Consider the following 7418-nt stretch of genomic DNA (forward strand, 5'->3'; position numbering starts at 1 on the left):
GGTTGTCTAAACAGAGGCCCTGTGGGGGGTGACTTGAGTGACTGTTGGGAACTGTTGTTGGGGCTGATGCAATCCTAGGAGTGAATGACAGCTCTAAAATCTTTCCAGAAGAAGTTATAAACTTGTATGGGGGGCGGGTAGTTACTTATCAAATATGACCAGTTTCAAGCTGCAGGACCTTATCTGGTAATAGTTAGTGGTAGCAAGAGCTGATTAAGGGATATTTGGATAAATAACCAGCAGTGGGAGGCAGAGCGATTACACCAGGATAAAGGAGGAGAAACGGGTTAATATCAAGAGGAGCAACAGGTATTATTTTTCTCAGGAATAGAATAATACGCAACCATCTTTAAGGATATTATAACTTACTGTATTTGAATGTCGCCCATTTTTGTACTATTTTTGTATGCGAGTATCTTCAAAAGAAAAGTTTCTGAAGTGAAGGCAGCCTCAAATTCTACTTCAGCTCTGAGGATCCTGTCTGGGCACACAGCGACCTCCCTGCGGTTGTGACAGACTCACAAATGAGGACATACACATTGTATGTCAGGGACAGGCAGCTCGCACGGCCATTTTAAATCTGGGCCAACTGTCACACTGCTGTGTTTTTAACTGCTGCAGCTTCTATGCTGGTATCCATGGAAACGCCCTTCTGACTTGTGACAGAGTTCACAAATAAAAATAAATGGTGTGTGCCGACCACGTGCAATTTAAGTGAAACTTCATTGTGTTTTGTCACAGAAATTTTATTTGTGATGGTGATGTTTTTAATTAAAAAACAAAACAGAATTTCAGTGCCAAAAAGAAGAAAAGAAGTTTGACTTAGAACGTCCGTGTGTGGCACCCCCCCCTGTTTTACCTATTTGTACTTGTATAGTAACTGTGAATTCTGTGTGTGTGTGTGTGCGCCGCACGCCTGTATCTGGTGCGTGCGGCGGCTACTGTGCAGGCACGGCTAATGCGCAGGTGCGGCTGGATGCATAGCGAACTACGGTGCCTCTGCGCAGGTGCGCCCAGACGCAGGCGCACCTACAGCGCAGGTGCGGCCGGACACAGCACCTACTGCGCAGGCGTGCCCAATGGCGCCTGCTGCGCAGGTGCGTTCTACTATGGCCGGGGACGACTGTGGGAATGGAGGCAAGTGTTGGCCTCATCTGCCAGCACTGACGTCACTCTGTCACTTCCATTATCTACTTCTTTCTCCTGGAAAACTGATTTGGTGCCTGCAAAGAAGTTTCACTTAAAGATGTACCTCATAAATTGTGAAAGTGTTACATATATATGCTGAATTAGATAAATAAAACCAAGTATGCTTGTTATACAATAGCTACATATTACTGCTGGAGTGATTAATGTGACAGGATGGCATTTTCCACAAGTAGCTGGGCTTTGTTTACACGCAAGGCCAAGGGCTGGATCTGGTGAAGTAGGCCTCACCCAGAAACCAAGCTTGAAACGCCCTACAAACAAACAAAAAACAAAAAGTGAGTGCATACTGCCACATATGCTTAGAATAAAGCCAGGTCCAAAAAAATATATATTTCAGATGGCAGCTAAGGCAATAAAAAGAATAAGGCTGATCCTACACCTTCAACAAACTCACATGACCAGTTTTCTATGGAAGCTTTGTTTAAAGAACTAGCAAAGATGAATACGACTAACGCTATTGATGCACGAACAACTTTAATTGAAAAGGATTTACTTCTCAAAAACAAATACAAGAGGCGTTAACCAGAATTACTGAAGTAGAAAATAGGTTGCTACTATAGCGTGCAGTCTACTTCTACTGTTCTACTATAGCGTGCAGTCTACTTCTACTGTTCTACTATAGCGTGCAGTCTACTTCTACTGTTCTACTATAGCGTGCAGTCTACTTCTACTGTTCTACTATAGCGTGCAGTCGACTTTATCTACTAAACAAAGGAACGATGTGGTATGTATTGGTTTTTATTATATTACAAAGGAACAATATAGTTCAATGGTTTGTAACGATAAACACTTCGTATGTCTTTAAGAAATTGTAACAAAAAGAGAAACAGCGCAAAAAACCTCATGGTGTAATATATTAAAAAATGTATATTGTGAAACAGGTGAGTCTGTGCATATCAGTTGACTGTCTGATACCAATTATTCAGCGGGAGTGCAAAATTGGTTCAGTGATTCATTCCGACGAGTGGCCTGCATATGGAAATTTAAATGCTATCAGTTACAGGCATTTTACGGTGAACCATCAAGAAAATTACGTGGATCCAGTGTTGGGAGCAAACACGCAAGGGATTGAACGGTCGTGGTTGGATGCCAAAAATACGCATTTTGAAGAAAATGAGAGGCGTTCCTAATAAGATATTTCAATCACACCTTGATCACATTTGCTGGAAAGTGCTAAGAAAAGATGCAGAAGATTTGTTTTGACAATTTCTTAAAGAGAGAAAAAGGAGTGATCTGCTCTCATAATTGTGATAATTGTGCTCAAGTATATTGCTTAGTGCAAAATAAAATGTAATAAATATCAATTAGAAAAAACCTGTTACAAAGGAAGGGAGGTAGTGCTGCTGTGCTCGTGGGATGGCTCCACAAACCAAAACTAGTACAAAAACAAAAAGAGAACCAGCGCAAATAACCTCATGGTGTAGTATATTAAAAAATTTATATTGTGAAACAGGTGAGTAATGCACGTACATCAAGAATCTTTCAAATTCGCATGACGTATATGAACATGTTACCACTCTGCAGTTTGCAACCGTGGATAAGATAGTGCCTGTCACTGGATCGATTCTCCTCTCACAATCCCGTGTGGCAGTCCTTATGTATCCTCCACTCGAACTGATTGAGACCCCTTGCCGCAAGGTGAAGGCACAGCCGCCGCTATCACGGAGAGAAGGGCTCCCTTGCCGGTTCCTCGGCGTCAGCTCACCACACACACGCCAGTGACGTCATCAGGTGGCGCCGACGGAATATCTCACGTTGCGTCTTTTGCGGGTAACCAGTGAAGGCAGACAGAGAATGTCCCGTATGGAAATAAGTATTGGCAATAAAAATAAACCTTAATAGGTAATGATAGGAATGCGCCCTCTTCTATCCAATGCGTTTGATATACTTCGTCAGAGAATATCGGAGGTAACTACGTGGGCGCTCTATATACCTATACTCCTCCTGTGATTGGCTGTTGATGAATAGTCCAGCCCCTCACTCAGGGAAGGCAAAACATACATTGCACTAAACTCTTACGTGCATTACTCACCTGTTTCACAATATAATTTTTTTAATATACTACACCATGAGGTTTTTTGCGCTGTTTCTCTTTTTGTTTTTGTACTAGTTTCGGTTTGTGGACCCATCCCACGAACACAGCAGCACTACCTCCCTTCCTTTGTAACAGGTTTTTTCTAATTGTTATTTATTACATTTTATTTTGCACTAAGCAATATACTTGAGCACAATTATCACAATTATATGAGAGCAGATCACTCCTTTTTCTCTATTCCTTTCTGCTCACGACTGCGGCACTTTGATTGTTTTATTGCACACTACATCTGCAACATGGCATGGACTTTGTCCAGTTGTAGGGAAAAAAGGGCATCACTTTTTGACTCTATGTTTAAAGATGAATCAAATGTATTTGAAGATGAAATTTCATCTGAAGTTCCCATTGAGGTCCATTTTAAACAATTAGAGACCCTATTACTGGTTGAAAGAAAACAATGGTTAGAATGTAACACTCTCCAAAGATATTTGGATTGTGGTAGAGTACCACGTGGGTTACGTTTTTTGAAAAATCCCACGTTTGGGAGAGACAACGTTCACTTTATGAAAGAATGGGATAGGATCCTGGAAGAATGTTCTAGAGAATTGATGAGGTTAATTATCTATGAACGTAGTAAATCTATTGCTGCATTAGAAAATGATATTGGCAAACATTTTTAATTTTAGAACCTTTAATAATAAATAATGATTGTTCTAAATTGGAATGCGAACTCAAAATGACTTTAGAGTGAACCACGGAGGAAACAATGTTAAATAAACAAAATACATTTTATCGTGATAAGCATGATTACGATAATGGTAGACAGAAAGATTGGGGTAGATTTGAAAAGGAGAAAGGTATCATAACCAATGGCCAAAATCCCCCCAAGAAGTATCAGAATGGACAGCACCAAAAACAAAGGTTTGGTAGCTACCGTACTGAAGGGGGAAAAGGCCAGGGAGAGCGATACAAAGAATACCAGAAACCCTATAAATATTATACAAAAAAGACATATGATAAACAATATAGATATCAAAACAAAAGGATGGATAGTTCTAATAATAGATCTGAATATCCCCAGAAAGAGACTTATCACAAAGATACTTACCATACCATAGGGATAAACACAAGAACATTACAAAAGGGCGAGTACACCCCCCAGAATAGACTTGGATCGAAAATCCCCTCAACGTTCCCTTTTTCTGGAGGCACTCAAATCACGGTATTTGGGGCCAACAGAGAAGGGGAAACCAGAGAAAAAGAGAAACGGTGTCAAGAAACACCAAGATCGCAAAAAAGACATCATTCACCCGAAGAGGGACGCGAGGATGGTGGAAATCCCAAACAAAGAAGGGAATCACATTAGATTCAAACAATGAAGGAACAGAAGGCATTTTCAATTTATCCTCAATTGTATTATCTTCTTGTCAAAAACAAGTCCTTAATAAAGGCCTTAAATTTTCTAAGTCTAGTGGCCCTAATGGCTTTCAGCTGTTCACTGATTTACATAAATTAACGAGGAACTTGACATTAAAAAGACATTTCTTAAAAAAAGAAACAGGAATTGATCAACCTAATATAGAAGTGGGTCAAGATCTTACTCGTTCCTCTGAACGCCTCTGGAGGAAGTCTCACACTCTCGCAGACTTCCTTCACTACAAATTTATGCTATCCTGTTTCAACTCTGCCCTCTCGCAAGCTAAACAAGCCTACTTTTCTGCACTAATCAACATGCACAAGTCTAACCCACGCCGACTGTTCTCTGTCTTTGATACTCTACTCAAACCACCCTCAGCTGCCTCTCCTTCCTCCATCTCCGCTCAGGACTTTGCTGACTATTTTAAGGAAAAGGTGGAATCCATACGGCAGAACATCCCCTCTGTTTCTTCCCCCCATCCTACACCTCTTCCTAACTCTCCTCCTGCCTTCCTTGAGTCTTTTTCCACTGTCTCAGAGGAGGATGTGTCGCTGTTGATCTCCTCTTCTCCCTCTACCACTTGCCCTCTTGAACCCATTCCCTCCCATCTCCTAAAACCTCTAGCTCCTACTATAATCCCTACGCTTACACACATTTTTAACTCCTCCCTCTGCTCTGGAACCTTTCCATCCTCCTTCAAACATGCAACAGTCATACCATTACTCAAAAACAGCAAGCTTGACCCTACCTGTCTTTCTAACTATCGACCTGTCTCCCTCCTGCCTTTTGCCTCTAAACTACTTGAACGTCTTGTATTCTCTCGCTTGCTCCATTTTCTCAACACCTATTCTCTCCTAGACCCTCTACAATCTGGCTTCCGCACTGCTCACTCCACCGAAACAGCCCTCACTAAAATAACTGACGACCTCCATGCTGCCAAAGACAGAGGTCATTACACTCTGCTCATATTACTCGACCTCTCTGCAGCATTTGACACCGTGGACCACCCTCTTCTCCTTCATATTCTCCATACTCTTGGTATTCGGAACAAAACTCTATCCTGGATCTCATCCTACCTCTCCCATTGTACTTTGTGTCTCTTCTGCTAACACCTCCTCCTCCTCTATTGATCTCTCTGTGGGGGCACCCCAGGGCTCTGTCCTGGGACCTCTTCTCTTTTCTCTGTACACACTCTCTCTAGGTGACCTAATCACATCTTTTGGGTTTAATTATCACCTCTATGCCGACGACACACAAATATACTTTTCAACACCTGACCTTACACCTGCTGTACAAACCAAAGTTTCTGAATGTCTCTCTGCTATATCATCCTGGATGGCCCTCCGACGCCTTAAACTCAACATGGCTAAAACAGAGCTCCTCATACTTCCTCCCAAACCTGGCCCTACTACCTCCTTCCACATTACTGTTGGAACTACAATCATTCACCCAGTAGCCCAAGCACGCTGCCTAGGGGTCACACTCGACTCCTCTCTCACATTCGCCCCTCACATTCAAAACATTTCTAAAACTTGTTGCTTTTTCCTCCGCAATATAACTAAGATACGCCCTTTTCTCTGTTGTTCGACTGCTAAAACTCTGACTCAGGCCCTCATTCTCTCCCGTCTTGATTACTGTAACCTCCTGCTGTCCGGCCTTCCTGCCTCTCACCTGTCTCCCCTACAATCTATCCTAAATGCTGCTGCCAGAATCACTCTACTCTTTCCTAGATCTGTCTCAGCATCTCCCCTCATGAAATCCCTCTCCTGGCTTCCGATCAAATCCCGCATCTCACACTCCATTCTTCTCCTCACTTTTAAAGCTTTACATTCTTCTGCCCCTCCTTACATCTCATCCCTAATTTCTCGGTATGCACCATCCAGACTCTTGCGTTCTTCTCAAGGATGTCTTCTTTCTACCCCCTTTGTATCTAAAGCCCTCTCCCGCCTTAAACCTTTTTCACTGACTGCCCCACACCTCTGGAATGCCCTTCCCCTCAGTACCCGACTAGCACCCTCTCTATCCACCTTTAAGACCCACCTTAAGACACACTTGCTTAAAGAAGCATATGAATAGCACTGTGGATATTCTAAACACGATACATAATGCTTGGCCCCCTGCAGACACACTTACCAGAACTCCCTCCTACTGTCTCTGTACGTTCTCCCTACCTACCAATTAGACTGTAAGCTCCTCGGGGCAGGGACTCCTCTTCCGAAATGTTACTTTTATGTCTAAAGCACTTATTCCCATGATCTGTTATTTATATTATCTGTTATTTATTTGATTACCACATGTATTACTACTGTGAAGCGCTATGTACACTAATGGCGCTATATAAATAAAGACATACAATACAATACAATCTTACACTTGAGGATAATGGTATTATGCTATATCAACATACCAATTTTAAACCGCCTTCCAGATTTTATCCTGCCCAGAGTAAAGGCAGTTTTATTGATTCATTTTTTAATGTAGTTAATAATTAATTTACATCATTGGTTAAGAATTTCAAGACATCAAACACAATTTAAAATATATGAGCATCTAGCTTTAAAAGAATTACAGAATAGGAAAGATCTGATCATAAGACAAGCGGACAAAGGTGGGGGGGTGGTGCTCCAAAATTGAAAGGATTACGAAACAGGCATTACGTATATTGAATGATCCCATTTATTATGGTAAACTTCCTCAGGATCCTTCTACCCAGTTCCTAATAGAACTGAAAGCCCTTCTCGATGAAGCTGTTGAGTC

This window comes from Ascaphus truei, chromosome 4 (assembly GCF_040206685.1).
Source record: "Ascaphus truei isolate aAscTru1 chromosome 4, aAscTru1.hap1, whole genome shotgun sequence".
Lineage (NCBI taxonomy): Eukaryota > Metazoa > Chordata > Amphibia > Anura > Ascaphidae > Ascaphus > Ascaphus truei.